This window comes from Lepidochelys kempii, chromosome 9 (assembly GCF_965140265.1).
Source record: "Lepidochelys kempii isolate rLepKem1 chromosome 9, rLepKem1.hap2, whole genome shotgun sequence".
Taxonomy (NCBI): Eukaryota; Metazoa; Chordata; order Testudines; family Cheloniidae; genus Lepidochelys; species Lepidochelys kempii.
Window position 1 is genome coordinate 32,206,292 of NC_133264.1, and position 16,605 is coordinate 32,222,896.

The following is a 16,605-nucleotide window of genomic DNA, read 5'->3' on the forward strand; positions in this document are numbered from 1 at the left end:
TTAATCTGAAATAGAACACAAATTATGAACACAAGAGAGTGAAGCCAATAATGATCATATATATAAACTTGTGAGCAATTATTTCTGTTGAGATTTGACCACTGGTTAACGTAGTGTTGTAGTGGTGTTGCAGTTCTCTGCATCTGGCTTGCTAAATATTTAATCTTGGCTTTGATGGTCTAATCCTGCTCCTGAAACGACTGTCCTGACCATAATTGCTGGGGTGGAGAGCTGCCGGTGGGTGCAGAGCACCCACCAATTTTTCCCCATGGGTGCTTCAGCCCTGGAGCAGCCACAAAATCGGCGCCTATGCCAGGAAGCATGTCCCCTTCTGAGAAATCCTGGCCACTCTACTCAATGGACACACACTGGGCCTGGCCAAAAGCTCTTCTGCCTGTACCCTGCACCCAGAGTGTGGCTTGAGTGCACAGGGGGAGACCCCGCAGTGGTGGTTCCTGGAGCTGTCCCTATATGGTTGAGAGTGCTGTTGGTGCCTCCCTGATGTTCCTGGAGTGTCCTTGGCTGAGTGACAGCTGAGGATATAGTAAGGAGGCCAAACAGCACCTCCTGTTCTCTTTTTCACCCACTATTGGATCGGCCAGAAAAAAACAGAGCTGTGAGTTGACAAGAGGATCCAATAGTTTCCCCTCTTCCTGCAGGCAATTGGCAATTTGCTTTTTCCAGCTCTGCCCTAGCCTGTGTTTCAAATTCATCTGCCTGCTTTTCAAGCAGAAGCTGCCTTTGTAACTATAATGGACATGACATATGCTGCCTGCAGAGCCCATTTTCTTTTGTGACTATTCTTTTTGTCTGCTGCTAAAGACACACCTCTCCTACGCCAGGTGCAAATATCCAATCTTCCTCATTATAGCTTTGCATGCTCCCTATTCCAAATCGGAGGCAGGCTAACATAATTCTCAAGATGAATGTTGTGCAGAAAAATTACAGCATCTAAATTAAGTATTGAACATTTTATGTTATTGGTATTTACAAAAGGCACAGAGGGGCTTCTGTCTCTGTATTTTGAGGCTTTGAGACAGAGACTGTTTTATGGTTTAGTACAATATTATTTTACTTTAACCTTTGGCATCCGTATTTCTGTTGACTTAGGATTATTTAAACGAATGTGCAGACACAGATCAATCTTTCTGAAATCACTTCTCTTGAGTCAAAAGAAACAGGAATCTCTATTAATTAAGCTCAGGTCTGATTCAACAAGAGATTTTATGCTTTCCTTTAAAAGGCAGTTTCTCCTAGCCAGCAGTGAGATCATTACAAAACCAGTTTTCAGACGGATTTTACATTAAACTTGAGTAAGCTTGTGCTGTGGGGAGCCATGCAAATTAAATATTAGTATTGAATATGTGTATTACATTAAATATATGTATTAAAGCTCTAGGGTGAAATTCTGGCCACATTTAAGTCAGAGAGTTTTGCCATTATCTTCAGTGGAGCCAGGGTTTCACCCCTGATGAGGATCAGTATTAGGCACTGTCCTACAGGAAGACAAGGTCTATGCAATAAAACCTTACAATCTAATTGAAAAGTAAAAAAAAGAGGGGTTGTGCCCTGTTTTGCTTTTATGTAGTGTACAAATAAGAATTTTTGTTTCAAAGAGTGTTGTATAGTTTTTTACATGAGAAACTTAGTTCCTATGTAGTCTGGAAGACTCTATGGGTATGTTTACACTGCAAAAAAACCCTGTGGCAGCAAGTCTCAGAGTCCAGTTAACTGAAACAGGCTCATGCTACGGGGCTAAAAGTAGCAGTGTAGATGTTCGGGCTTGGTCTGGAGCCTAGCCTCTGAGACCATCCTCACTCAATGCATTTCAGAGCCTGGCCCCAAACATCTGCAGTGGTACTTTTAGCCCCGCAGCATGAGCCCGAGTCAGTTGACCCAGATTCTGAGACTTTCTGTGGTGGATCTTTTTTTGCAGCGTAGACAACCTTTGATAATCGGTGAGCTAGTGAAACAGTGACACAAGTGCCAAGAAAGTACAAATGGAGCAATCAACAGAAGAAAAGATTTTGTTTAATGTTTAAAACTCTGTTTTGGTTTTGTTAATGTCTACTTAACTTTAAGTAAGTCTTTGTGAAAGATTCAGCACCCCTGTCAGAGCTACCAGTACAGGAGCAGTGGAACCGAGGGAGCAGTGGAGGTTAGTGCTCCCATAGTGAAAATACTGTGGGAGCCAATCTCTGTTTCCACCCTTGTGTCATTCTTCAGTGAGCTGCTTCATGCTCTCAGGCCCAGTGGGGCTCTGCATCTGCTGGGGAGAGAGGCAAGAGGAGGACCCAGAGTGGCTGGTGTGGCCCTTACACCCTAATTGTCCCATGATCCCCAAACAGAGCTATGCTCCCCGACTCTCTGCTCGCCAGGATTAGCATGCTGCTTAGGATGTTCAGGTTTCTCTATGCATCTCTGTTCCCACATTCAAAGCAAACTTCTGCTGCCTCTGTAACAGTACACATCCCAGAGATCCTACAGGAGGCCCTACAGCACAACCAGAGAAGCCTGGACTTATTCCTGTTCTTTCCATAATAAAAAATAATCAGAAAAAACTTGGCTAGAAAGAAAAACAAATAAAAATCTTTCAGGCCTTCTGTGTACATCATAAAGAAGCAAAAATTCCCAAACCTCCAGCCACTTTGCAGATGAATCCTGAGGTTACATTTGAAGGAGAAGAGGGCAGTGGCTTTACCCATTAGTCTGGGGTGGGCTTCCACCATAATGCATGAGATGAGAGTAAACATAACACTATTAAACAGCCAAAAGGAATTTTGCAAAGAGAACCGACGCCAGTTATTCTCTTTAGACAATGAGAATAGAACAGGAAATAATACTACATTGCAGCAGCACCCAGGGAAATGCTAATTAAACATAGTAAAAATGCATGGGAACGATGAGAAGAGTTAGGCAGTGGAACAAGTTACCAAGGAACTTACAGAATTCTCACTATTTTATTACTCAAATAGAGATAATAGTGTGCTACCAGCAGCTGCATCACAGAAAGATAAGACGACAAGGCTCCTGCTCCAAAGAGATTACAGACAAAGGTAGCTTGACTGGAACTATTCAAGACTTGACACGATACTCAATGGGAAAGGATGTTTTAGGTCAGCTAAGTCAATCCTTTCACAATGCAGAAGGATGAATTACTTCGGAAGAGTCACTGGAGATCCATACCAACCAATAGGATTCTATAAATGGCAAAGTTCAGTTTTTAGGGCTGAAATTTTCAGCTTCTTTGACATAAATGGAGGACAAAAATAGCCAGCGAGTTTATGAACATTGTTGATAACAACTTAATAGTCTCAATTAGTATAAACTGTTGAAGATTGGAGAAATTTCAGATGGATTTAAACACACTGGGGGAACTGGGCATCAGAGTGGCAGATGTCATTTAGACTGGAAATAATACACATAATAAAGGATTCCTTGAGCTCTCATAACCCGTAGACGAATGGGATCTTAGCACTGAGTGCTATGAAGAAAAATCATAGGTGTCCTTGGAGAATATATCTGCCCAGAATACAATTGCACTTAAAAGAACAAGTAGGATGCTTGGGTACATTTAAAAAGAGAGAAAACCACACAAAAAATAAATATATAACAATATATTATTCAATGGCATCCCTACCCTAGAAGGAGTACATCAAAATTTGATCAATTAATTTTAAGACAGCTGAAAAGGTCAGTGAAAGCTATTAGATATATGTTGGGATTTATACATGAAAGACTGCAAACATCAGGAGTGTTGATAGAAAAGGAGATGCAGAGGCACAATTAAGGTACATTATTCTCAATTATTTAACATTTGAGTACAAACTGACAAACTCCTCTTTTTTCTCTTTTTACAAACTCCTCTTTTTTCAGAGTGGTAGCCGTGTTAGTCTGTATCAGCAAAAACAATGAGGAGTCCTTGTGGCACCTCAGAGACTAACACATTTATTTGGGCATAAGCTTATTTTTTACTTTTTTACTCTGTCTCATAGTACAAGACCAAGAAGATATTCAATGCAATTGAAAAACAGTGCAATAATAGTTGATCAAATCTGATGCTTCAAGATATAAATTCATCAAACATGGAATTTTCCCATCCGTTGCATGTACAGCATTATGAAAGTAGACAGATACATTATTGAGGGTGTGGGAGTTGGTATGTTTCTCCTTCTTCCAAAGCATTATGTATTGGTTTCTGCTGGAAGCAGAATTAGCCAGATTAATTAAGATGATTCATGACAAATGTATTTTCTGTAAATAAAATTTATTTCTTGTGCTGTATGAGATTGACTATAGAATTCACACACAAGAGTTCTTCATTGTTTATTCAGCATTGTTTGATCAACATTTTCCATTGTACTGTACATGACCTTTAAAAGTAAATATGGGTGGGTCAAGAATTAGTATAGTCAAACAATGACCTTTCTAAATTAGAGCTCACAGTTTATGGACCTGATTCTGATTTCACTTACATTGGTATAAACTGGAAGCAACTCCACTTTAGTTACTGGAATCAGTCCTAGGAAAAATTAATGATCGTTAGATCAGAAGCAGGCCAATTTGTACAAAAGGGCAAACAATCATTTTTAAAAGCTAGTTTTCACTTAAACAAAACGCCTCAAGTCTCCTTTGCCTGCTGAATACGTAGAACAGCTATGCAAATTCACCAGTGGTATCAGCTTCACACATTTTCCTTAGCATACATCATTCAAGAGGATCTCAGCATACTGTTGTATTCAGCATCAGTAAGAAAACACTGAAATAGAAAGGCTGGGTATTGCAGCAAGGCCAACTTTAAGATAACATTCTTTCAGAATTATTATTACAGGCAGAGCTGGTAGCAATGACTACAGTTAAGATTGTCTAAACACTCTGCATTATAAGATCCTGTTTGCAACTGCTTATAACTTTGTCAAATTTTAACCACTTGAGCTGAAATTTTTCATGCTGGGTGTCTGGCTTAGGCTGAATTTGTTAAAGGTTTCAGCAAAAGTGGTTTAGCTGTCCCTAAGAATGGGGTTAGAGGAAAAGACACTGTTTTTCCAAAGTAAGAAAATTACTACAACTGTTTCACTGAGAAGCTCTATCACCTCTATGCTTTGGAGTGTGGCTGGAAAGTCACTCTGGAATCAGATGTACCTACTGCTATCCCCAGGAAAGTCCATCCAAATTTAGCTGAGTTATAATAAGCCTCTGAAAATCATTGTTTGCACATACTCAGCAGATGTTGTTAGAAGGTGGCAGCAAAATTCTCAAAAGATTCTATCTGCACTGAGCATGTTCTATGCCAGGACAGCAGGTGCTTGGGAAGGCTCTCCATGAAATTGCTCCTCCTGGCTGCCAGGAGCCACTGGAGCAGAACTTTAGAATTGAGAGCAGAGAGTCAGTGGCAGAGGAGGAAAGCAAACTAGAGTCCTAGCCACTGGACCATTCTTCCTTCCTCCCACAACAATCCCTGATATGCTAGTATGCACATTGTCCATAGAAATGGGGGCACTGTATGTGAAAATGTGGGTAGAGTAGTAGGAAATAATGATAGGTAGTCCATGTGGGTCTCAAAAAAGATATCTACAAAAAACACTATGCAACTTACTGCTATGAAAGGAAGCAGTAACTTCTACAGTTTACACACCTAGTTGGTGCATAATTCAGACATTTTAGCTGCCTTAAGATCACACAGGTAATATGAATAATGTATATTGCCTTCAGGACAGCAAGGGAATCTTCGCACAAGGTAAAACTATTATTTCTCCAAACAGTGCGTCACATCCTGCCATTGTTCTATAGGAATTTGGTGTGACTCGATGCTAGTATAAAGCTCCTGGATTTATACAGGTCTTTAAAAGCAGTTTCAAAATACCAAAATCAGGAACCATTTACATGCCTCTTTAAAACTTTGAAGTTGTGACATTATGAGGTTACTGATACTGTAAATAATCTGAAAATATCGGTTAGAATGATAGTAAGATAGAGGGACTGAAGCTGGTGAGGTCTCTTGTGCTGGGGGGAGGGAGGGAGAATTAGTTCCTGTCCAGAAGTGCCACAGCAAATCACCACTATGGTAATTAACCAACTCCCTGGCTGCACCCCTTCCTGGTTGGTGCTGACCACTTTTTGAGCTACAATTGCTCTTTGCAGCACCTTCAACTCCCAGCTCAAGCCAGGTTCTAACAAATTTGTGCCCCTGCAATCTCCTTCCCTGATGAACAGATGCCAATATAGATAATAGCGCGATTATGGCCCAAACCATTACCTCAACAGTTTGTGCTATAAAAAGATAAATTAATTAGCATACCTGTATTAGTTGACAACTAAACACCACCAGGAAATTACTGTCCAGATATATGTTAAATCAATCAAATCAACTGTGAATCTTGTACTGGAAGACTCCAAATAACTCTTCCCCAAAGTGAATGTTTGAAAAAAAAGAGTCTGCTAAAGGTTCTGCGTACTCTCGATTTTATCATAGAAGACCTTTGCCTTGGTAAAAGTCCAACCTAGTCTGTGGGTGTGGTATTTAACCTATGTCAGTAAAAATGCAGAGAAAGAAAATGAAAGTGAAGATGTAGGAAGAATCTGAACTTCTGATGTGGCCCCATTGGTGGTATTAATGTGGCAGCTCTAGTCTATACATACTATACAGCATCACCAGTGCTTTTTACCCCCACTTTCTTTATCCCAGCTCAACTGCAAGTTTAGGTAACAGGATGGCAAAAAAGGCTGTGGCTGCCAGCACCTCATCAGCATTACGGCTCCCCCTTCTTGCTACCACAATTAGAGTTACCTGGGGGAAATTTTAAGAAAAAGCTCAAAATCACTAGCTGCAAATCCATATTGATTAACTTTCATGGTTTCTCTAAAATAAGACTAACAGTAGTTGGTGATCCACAGATGGAATCTCAGTTATTTTCAGTTGGTATGTATCAGGACAGATGTGGCACATAATAGGTAATATGTCTCCTTTATAGACCAAATGTCCGTTTTTTTAAAAATTTGATTATACTTTATTGACTATAAATAAAACACGCATTATAATTTACCTATAAAATCTAAATTTGACAGCTTACATAAATGAACAATTATAGCACAATTTGATTTAACCTACAAATAGGAAGATTATTATTTATCAATAATTATTGTAACTGATTATTACTATTATTTCTATTGTGATGGAACTTAGGCATCCCAGGCATAGACCAGGAATCTAGTTTGCTAAGTGCTGTACAAACACAGAACAAAACAATGATCCCTAATTCAAAGAGTTTACAACAAAAGTACTACAATAAAAATGAATGCTTCTTCATAATCATCAGCATCAACCAGTGTACACCTTATTTCAGCCTGAATTTCTCCAGTTTCAAACTTCTAGCCATTGGATATTGTTATAACTTGGTCTGATAGATTGAAGATCACATTAGCAATTTTTTGTTCCCCATGTAACTGTAATCAAGTTACTTCTTAACCTTCTCTTTGTTAAACTAGATAGATATAACTGCTTGAGTGTATGGTATGTTTTCCAACCGTTTAACCATTCTTGTGGCTCTCCTCTGAACCCTCTCCAATTTATCAATATCTTTCTTGAACTGAGGTCACCAGAACTGGACATGGTATTTCAGAAGCAGTTGCACCAGTGCCAAATAGAGAGGTAATATAACCTCCCTACTCCTACTTGATGATCCCGTTTATACATCCAAGGATCACATTAGCCCTTTTGGGGCACAGCATCACACTGGGAGCTCATGTCCAGTGGATTATCTACCATGACCGCCAAGTCTTTTTCAGAGTCACTGTTTCCCCAGGATAGACTCCTCCATACTTTAAGTATGGTTACTCAGGTGTTTCCTTGTCTCTTCAAACAAGCAGAACTCTCCTGCACCTACCCACTAAGAAATCCTCTAGCCCCACTGACTGTCAGCTCTCAGTATTGGTCTTTGCTCTTGTGAATGGCTGTGCTAGTATAACACACCCCAATATACACAGCATTCATCCACTTACAGAGGGTGTGGAGGGAAGGGCTGCCAAACATCATGCATCTTGCCTGACACTCATACATTTGGCAGCCTGGTCACATTCGCCCTTATCCCAGCTTTGATGTCACACAGGTATGTAGCTAAAGTTCCTTCTCCTGGCTGCTGGGGAGCCACTGTGGTGCCAGGTTTTAGGCAATCTCCTTGCTTCCCCTCACTCATCCCCTGGTGAGTGTCTGGCCAATGTGGAGCCCAAGATATGAGGGAATTAAGAGGTGACAGGTGCTGTGTGCTGCTCGCAGGCAGGTAAAGGGACTGGAAAGAAATGGGGCTGAAAGGGGACACAATGGGGGAAAGGGACTGACAGAATAGGGACATAGGAACAGAATGCAGGAAGCTAATGGAGAGAGAGCAGAAGAGGGAAAGCTGCCCAACATTCCTCCACAGCCCACCCCCCCATACATCGAGGCCTTCCCTTCTTCCCCCGACTACCCATACAGGCTGTGCTGATCTCTCTTGCCCTTCCACCAATCCCTCTTCCAGAATCTTTCCCCCTCCACAGTCTACACCTGCAGCAATCCCCAATTTCTTCCAATACCCTATTCCCAATAGTTCCCCCATTATCCCCATCTGCCATGGATCCCCCTGCTTTGAAGGCGTGTGGAGAATAGGATCATGCCTTCTCCATATCTGCTCCCGCTTGTTGGGGGCACCCTGAATGGGAAATCCATCAAGAAATGCACAAAACATGGCAGTGACAGAGAGATCACATCAGTAACTCTCATACACAGCACTAGACTGGGTAGAGAGGAGAGGGCTGTGCCAGTGTAACCTTCCCCCACCCCGAGCCCCAGCCCCTACTCCCAAAGACATAGAGCTACGAGCAAGGTATAGAGTGGAAGTGAGTTGTGCCAGTGTAACACACATAGCACTGAGCTTTGGGATAGAGGGAAGGCAGGTGCTGTACTAGTGCTTTCATACATATACACAGTACTGAAACAATAGGAAATGGGTCCATAGTGCAGCCACCATAGCATAGGATGCCAAAATCTGAACCCCTAAGTCGCCCAGGAAACTGAAACAAGCTATCTCTCTAACTAAACCTAAAGCACCATGTCATGCTGCCTGAAGTGGTTCATGACCATGAGTGCCAACTGCAGGGCAGACTGTCAGAAAGCAGGCAGACACATCAAACTGGTGTATGTTCTGTAACAAGATTTCACAAACAGAGTAACAAATGTGAACTCCTGAACCACTACAACAGTTTCACTATGGAGCCACAGACAGTCCCCTTGGGCACTCCAGTCTATCTTGCCACCTAGGCAAGCTGGACTTAGTGATAAATTGTCACTTATGCCAAAAATCACAAAATATTCAGGTTTCTCCCAGTCCCAAGAGACCAGTCATTTACCTCAGGTCAATTTGTACCTCAAATCAAAGACAATACCTGTAGCCAATCCTTTAGTAAACTAACTAAGGATTTATTAACTAGGGAAAAGAAATGAATTATTTGCAGGTTAAAGCCGGTAACATATATAGACAAAATAAGTTATAGCTTATGGTTTCACAAGGTATAGTAATCTTTCAGCAGCGAATGTCTTTTAGGGCTAACCCAGGTTGACCCTGGGGATCTCTGCTTTTGTTTCCTAGCTCTAGCCTTGTGTGAGTCCAAAGAGTCCAAAAACCAGACTAGGAAATGCTCATTGAGGTAACCCATTTGGTTATTAGTTTCTTTACTGAAACGGAAGATCTTTGTTCAAAATCTAACTTCAATTTTCCCATGACATTGAGATTAAATTAAAATAAAGCATGCCAAAAATGTTAAGGATTTAGCTTGTACTAACAAACACAAGGCTGTTTAGAGTTAACATTGCCACTGTGTCTTCAAGTCACCCTTTTATGCCTAGGGTGATCTTACATATAAAGTTTACTGCAATACTAGAAATGAGTAAAAGATGGAATGGCAGCCTCAACCCTAAATGTCCTTGCTTTTTTCAGCTTAAATTAGATTTATGCAGATACATTCTCTCATCATCATGAAGGTAGAATTATGCACTAACTCCCACTACTGTTAATAGGAATTTACAGCATACATATCATAGAGATATATATTGGGTAATGAGACAAACCCTAAGTTCTGTACGTAGGCATTAATTTCACTGAGAGTTTTGCCTAAGGACTCAGTAAAACTTGAATCAGGAACTCCAGATTTGACCCAATAATATCACTCTGCTCTCATATAATACCTTTTAAGGATCTTGCAGCATTTTGCAAACATCAAGATTCAAATACCTTTGTGAGACAGGTGTAAATTATTATACCCATTTACAGATGGGTATAGTAAACCATACAATGCAGCCCAGCACTGCACAGCTAGTGCCAGAACAGAAAATGAAGCAGTAATGGCAGCCCCAAGTGCTCAAAAACCATGATTCAGCCTCTATGCCCCCCTGCAAATCATGAGATTTGTTTAAAGAATCATGAGATTTTTAAAAATAATAAATGCTGGGTTCTACTTGCTTTCTGTTTTCTGCGACTTGACATTACACTCAAATCACACTATCAATCTTTTGTCCACTACCACACAGGCTGAAAACTTAGTTTGGTGAGGGTTTTTTACAACAACAAACAAACTGAGATTCTTACATAACACCACAACTCTTGGAACTGAGGCTTTTAGAGAGACACCAAATATTGTGAGACTCTTGATAAAATCATGAGAGTTGGCAACACAGCAAAAATCTTGACTTACCATCTGCTGTTCTACCCAGTAGACCATACTTCATCTTTAAATATCCCATGTCTAAAAGTGATGATACACCCCTTCATCTTATTCAATTCAAACATTAGCCTACCTCAGTCAAATATCACCTTGACCCCAACACATTTATAATAAGAGGAGGAAAGTAATCAGAAAGGGAATAAAAGAAATTAAAACTAAACAGTAATACCTTCCCAAAGGTATCTAATAGTTGCTTGCCCAGGAAGTGCTTATCATAATACATTTCACAATCAATGTTTGTCGCTGCAAGAAGCAAATTACAATTATACACCTTTAGTGCTGTATAGATCATCTTTCCAGAGCTTCTTAATGGAATGTGAAATCCAGCAAACTACTGCAATTTACTTAATAGTACCTGTCTACAAAAGATTTTCTGTAATTAAAACATCACATATTTCTTTAATGCCTTTTGCCAGCCAACAATCCCTTTCCCCCACATTCCCATGCCTCTATTTGCTCTAGATTCCGTGCTGTTTAAGCTTGTACTCAGTTAATGTTTTCCACTGAAGAATCTAGCCTTCCATACCAGTCATACCTTCAGAAATTATTTGTCCTTTAAGACAAGATAATTATGACCCATTTTCCCTCTCTTTGGGATATGACAATACTAATGTGGTTAGCACTAGACATCTTAAAATCCTATGTACAAAACTACCAGTGAACAAGTAGCATGATAGGCAGTGGGTGGTCTAAGCTTGGTGTAGCTGTCATCAATCTCCAGGAAACCATATGTCTCTCTCTCAACATGCCTGATCTCTGCTAGTCTCTGAAGTAAGAGTCCTTAGGCCACTACAATCACTAGAAATCCTGCTGACAGCCGTGGGGCTAGACAATACTAAGGAGCTTGTTTTAAGGTCACCCCAGAAGTTAATTATGTAATGATCGTTAAGTATAGTATTACAAAAGTACAAAGGTCTCCCTCCAGCAGTACATCTGACATATACAAGTATGGAAATTTAATTCATTGCAAATATTTTTAACACGCAGTTCCAAGTGAATTCACATTGTAAGGAAGCTTTTTCTTATTAATTATCAGATGGAAAATGGCCGTTTGTTATTCTGCTACTTACTGTCCAACTCTACTTGGTTCAAAAGGTTATTAGAAGATCAGACTGATCAGATACTACACTATCAGCAAGCCAGGATTTTTCGTCATGGAAAATTCATTGGGATGTTTTTCATTGTGGAAGTCTCTCCTTGCCCCTCATTTGACCAATCTGCAAGTAAAAATTAGTGGAAATGGCAGTACTTTAAATCCATATGTCCTCTGCAGATTTGACAGATCGAGAAATGTTATCTATTATTCCGTTTACGGCCTTCAGAAGATACATATTTGTTAAATTTGGGTTGATAAATAGTGTTTGGTAATGAAGAAGAAGAAGAAGTTTTATTGCTCAAAGACCCAGAAGCCAGTTTGTTTGGAACGAAAATGAAGTTCACTTACTGGTACTGTACCACATAATCAAACAAATAAATTTAGTCCTGGTAAAAGTTTACAAACTCAGTGTTGCCAAATCTGATGATGTTATTGTGAGTCTCATCTTATTTAATGTTTTTCCTCAAAGCCCCAGCTCCACATGATTAGGTGAGAATCTCAACTTTAATTTTTTTCAACAGTAAGTTTCCAGCCCCCATGGATGTGGAGAAAAACTTGAAAATGTGGCCCAAGTTAACCATTAAGCTCAGACAACAGAAGACAAATACAGTGATTCCCAAATTGTTCATTTTTAAAAACTTCCAAAATCTAATAATTCTAAGCAAAATGTATGTTTTTATGTGGTCTGATTTGTGTTTTTTTAATAGATAGGGTTTAGAAATACTGCAGATTGGCATTCCTCAATATTTATCAACAGAGCAAGTATAACAAAGGCAGCAGTAGGGGAAACATGCTCCTGGCTGCTGCAAGGAGGAAGTCTATATTACTCAAATGGTAGCAGGAGGAATTGGTGGCATTGCAGATGTCTCTTGCCCCTGGTAGATCCCTAGGGTTATTAGGTACTGAATACTGAACTCTTTGCCACTTCTGGAGTGAGGTGAACTGTAAATATTAATAAAAAACTCCATGAGTGTAAACTCAGTGAATATCCTGTTCTTTATGTGTGTGGAGCATAGGGGGTCACCTATGATGGGGCAACATATGGTTAATTAGCTAATGTGGGGGAAAGAGCTCAGCTGGTGGCAGACCAACAAGAAGAGCAAATCTCCAGTCCTTAGCTCCTGAAGCAAGGCCTGGGTAAAGGCAAAGACTCCTCAGCCGACCACTGCCAGGTGACCTCTCCTGAAGGAAGGGAGGGAGGAAGGAAGGGAGGAGCTGTTGTAAATCCACTTATGTTGGAGACTATGTGGTAGCGTCAATACTGAAGCACTACAGTATTATAGCTGCAGCTCTGCAGCTTTGTCCCTGTAGCGTTTTAAGTACAGACAGAACCTAACCCAGACATATATTAATCTCACACAATTTTTAAAACTGATCATTTTTACTGTTAAGCTTACATTGGGAATCTGTTCCCTTTGTGACATTTTTTTCTTCCTCATCAGGAGATAAATTTAAAAAAAAACTGAGTTCCTATTTAAGTGCCAATATAAGTGAATCTTTGAAAATCCAGCCATATGTGCCACAGTGGAAGCTACTAGGCACTGAGCAGTTTGAAAATCTGGTCCCAGTGGTGACAACCTGAAAACCTGGCCCTGAGTCCTTTTGAAAACCTGTTTCCATTGATTTGCTATTTATGGGGGTGCCTATATAGGCTGAGTTGGGTTTTTTTGGTTTTTTTTTTGCATTGAAGCATTCTAGAGAGGATGAATACAGGTAAAGAATTTCAAAATTTTATAAACAGGACAAAGTAATATTTTGGCCCACCCAATCTTGACAGTGCCCTATTATTTCTCCTTAGGGTTGCCAACTTTGGTTGGATGAATTACTGGAGGTTTCATCACATGACATTATCTTTAATTAAAGATTAATCTTTAATTCCTGGAAACTCCAGGACAAGCCTGGAGCAGGGTTGGCAACCCTATTTCTCCTTGATATATGAGTGTGTACATATGTATATTATACTTGTGCTAACTTCATATGGGAAGTACAGGCTCTTTTATCAATGGCTAAAAGGTTGACTGGTTTCACTGAAAAGTCTGTATATTTTACTGAAATCTTATTTTAATCTTCCTCATTGGATCACAGCAAAAAGCAATCAGCTCAAGGATACATTATAATAGCAAGGCAAAATCAGGATGAAAACTTAGCAGTCTCAGACTCACAAAATTATCCATCCTTACTGTCGCAATGAAGACATCTAATATTTTATAAACCTGTGGCAAATTAATGAGTATAATTTTGCATGGCTGCATTAGAGAGATTATTTTCTGTTTTCCAGCAGTGGAAGAAAACTAACCTCACAGAGATGTGTTGATCAGGGCATATAAACTTAAAATGCAGTCTTAAAATTTTTAAAGACATTATTTGATATTTAAAGGTTTCAGGATCAGTCTTCCTGCACCATCAGATGCATAAGGTCTACTAAAGGTTTATTCTAAATTAATGACTTAGAATTCCACAATGTGAAGAAAGATATGCCTTTAACTTCACCTTACCAATTATAGAACACTATACTTATTATAGCTCAAATCCTGTAAGCCTGTTACTCAGATCATCCTTAGTTTACATTTTGACTTTTCGCTCAGCTAAACTTGGATTCTGAGTATTCTGGATATCAACATAAATTTATAATATCCTTGTTTAAAAATAGGCTTTTAAAATGCCTAACAATGAAATGTGTAACAGTTTGTGCAGATTCATACTCTGAATATAATGCTACAATATTCCTCAAGTTTGCAAGACATAATAGTAATAATGATAGCCTTTCCAACTTGCTGTAATGCCTTTTTGCTTTTTAGTTAATTGTATTAGCATTTCTAACATTGCAATATAAATCAATCAATCAATCAGGAGTGTCCCAAATTAAAGTGGAATGTTTCAAACAAGCACAACAAATTTTCTATGACAGCTCTAACACATTTTTTAGCACTTGAGGAAGCAAAGTTCCATACATGCAGCAAAGCTAAATTGTATACAAAGAATTCCTCTTGCTGATAAAGTAATGAAGTATGCTTCTCATTATCATCCTATTGACAACTCAACTCCCCTACAAGGGCAACACATAGTTCTCAGAGAGAGGACTTTGAGATAAGAAATGTATTCCTCTTTCAGTTTTATTTCATTGTATTTACATAAGTGTAAATTTTAGACATTTAGTTTACAACGTTCTGATCCCACTCCGACTGAAGTCAGTGAGAGCATTGCCATTGACTTGAATGGGTGCTGGATCAGACTCTTATGGAGTACTTTTCAACTGAAGATATCAAAACACTCTACATAAATGAGCATTACTATCATCAAAAATCTACAGATGGGGAAACTGAGCCACAGAAGTTCAATAATTTATCCAAAATTGCATAATGTGGTGTTTAGATGATGCTTGTAATTATTAGAACTGGGATCATTGGCTGTTGGAAGTCTGAAAGGACAGGAAACAGGAAGGGGGGCAGAAGTTGAGGAGGTGGAGTGAGAGCTACTGAGGGTGCAGCAGCAGCTTGGTAAAGAGGTTTACACTTTAAAAATAAAGTCCTGTTGAAGTTTGTTAGTACCTTGCCTGGTTGCTACACATTTTGGTAACGAGGATGGATCTTCTGCCTCTGAACCCACCTGCACCCTTTCTGCAAAGCCCAGGTGAGCCTCCAATTGCTTTTACTGCCTGGATCCATATGTTTGAGACTTATCTGCTTGAAATCACTGGTACAGAGATTTCTGAAGTAAGAAAGTGTGCTCTGCTAATCCACTGCCTTGAAGCAGAAGGACAACATATATTTTACAATTTTCCCTTGCAGATGATAAATATGAGACTGCACTCACTGCATTAAAGAATTTTTTTGTGACAAAAGTCAACGTAGTAGCTAATCGCTACAGATTTCGCCAGTGTGAGCAGAAAACAGGGGAGACTATAATGCAGTATATTGCTTCCCTGAGGAGTCTGATTGTAACTTGTGACTTTGGGAATATGGCAGATGAGATGATTTGAGACCAGCTCATTGAGAAAACAACCATGCTTCGTGTAAGAGAACACTTACTTCTAGAACCACACTTACACTAGAAAAAGCAATAACCATTGCTACTCAGATTGAGTCAGCTACAGCTGAAACCAAAATAATGAGTATGGATACAGGAGGCACAGTCCAGGCTGTGACTCCTTTGCAGAAAAGTTCACTATCACTGCAGACAAACAATTACAAGAGTAAAACTAATGGAAAACCACCAAATCAGCAAATTCAAAATACAGTAAAAGCATGCTTTCACTGTGGATCCCCATGACACCTTGCAAGCTACACAGGATGTCTGGCAAAAGTAGCTCAGTGCAATCATTGCAAAAAGATTGGCATTTTGCTAAAGTATGTTGCAGCAGCCAGTTCAGTTAACAGGTGCATGCAGTTACAATACCAGATGTTACTGTGCTGAGCGTGGACAAAATCACTACTGCACATATTCCAGAACAAATAAAGTGCACTGTAAACGTTTCTGCCACACCCTCTGGCAAATCACACTCTATTCAGCTGATGTTGGACACTGGCTCAGCAGTATCTATACTACCTGATTCCATCTATTTGCATTGCTTTAAAGATGTGCCTCTCACTGAACCCAAACTTAGTGTGGACAATGGATGCACAAGCTAGTTTCGAAACAGTGAAAGACTTGAATGTACATAGTCCAGTACTTGCACTATTCACTCCTGATGCTTCTGATTATGGACTTAGGGCTGTCCTCACACAACTTCATGAAGACAACACAGAGAGGACTGTTGC

At 39.7% G+C, this 16,605-nt stretch overlaps 1 protein-coding gene across 4 annotated transcripts in view; it reads right to left on the reverse strand.

Moving 5' to 3' along the window:
* The window catches only part of PLS1 (plastin 1), an 83,785-nt gene that overhangs the window by 50,810 nt on the left and 16,370 nt on the right, over window positions 1–16,605 (reverse strand). The window contains exons 1-2 of one of the 4 annotated variants that reach the window (XM_073359779.1): window positions 6,299–6,425; window positions 4,476–4,522 (exon numbers count right to left, since the gene is read on the reverse strand). The exons of 2 other annotated variants lie outside the window; for them this stretch is intronic. The gene's annotated coding sequence lies outside the window, so the exon portion shown is untranslated. Of the gene's footprint in view, window positions 1–4,475; window positions 4,523–6,298; window positions 6,426–16,605 lie in introns of those variants that run through there. One more of the 4 variants, XM_073359780.1, reaches the window with a different exon arrangement.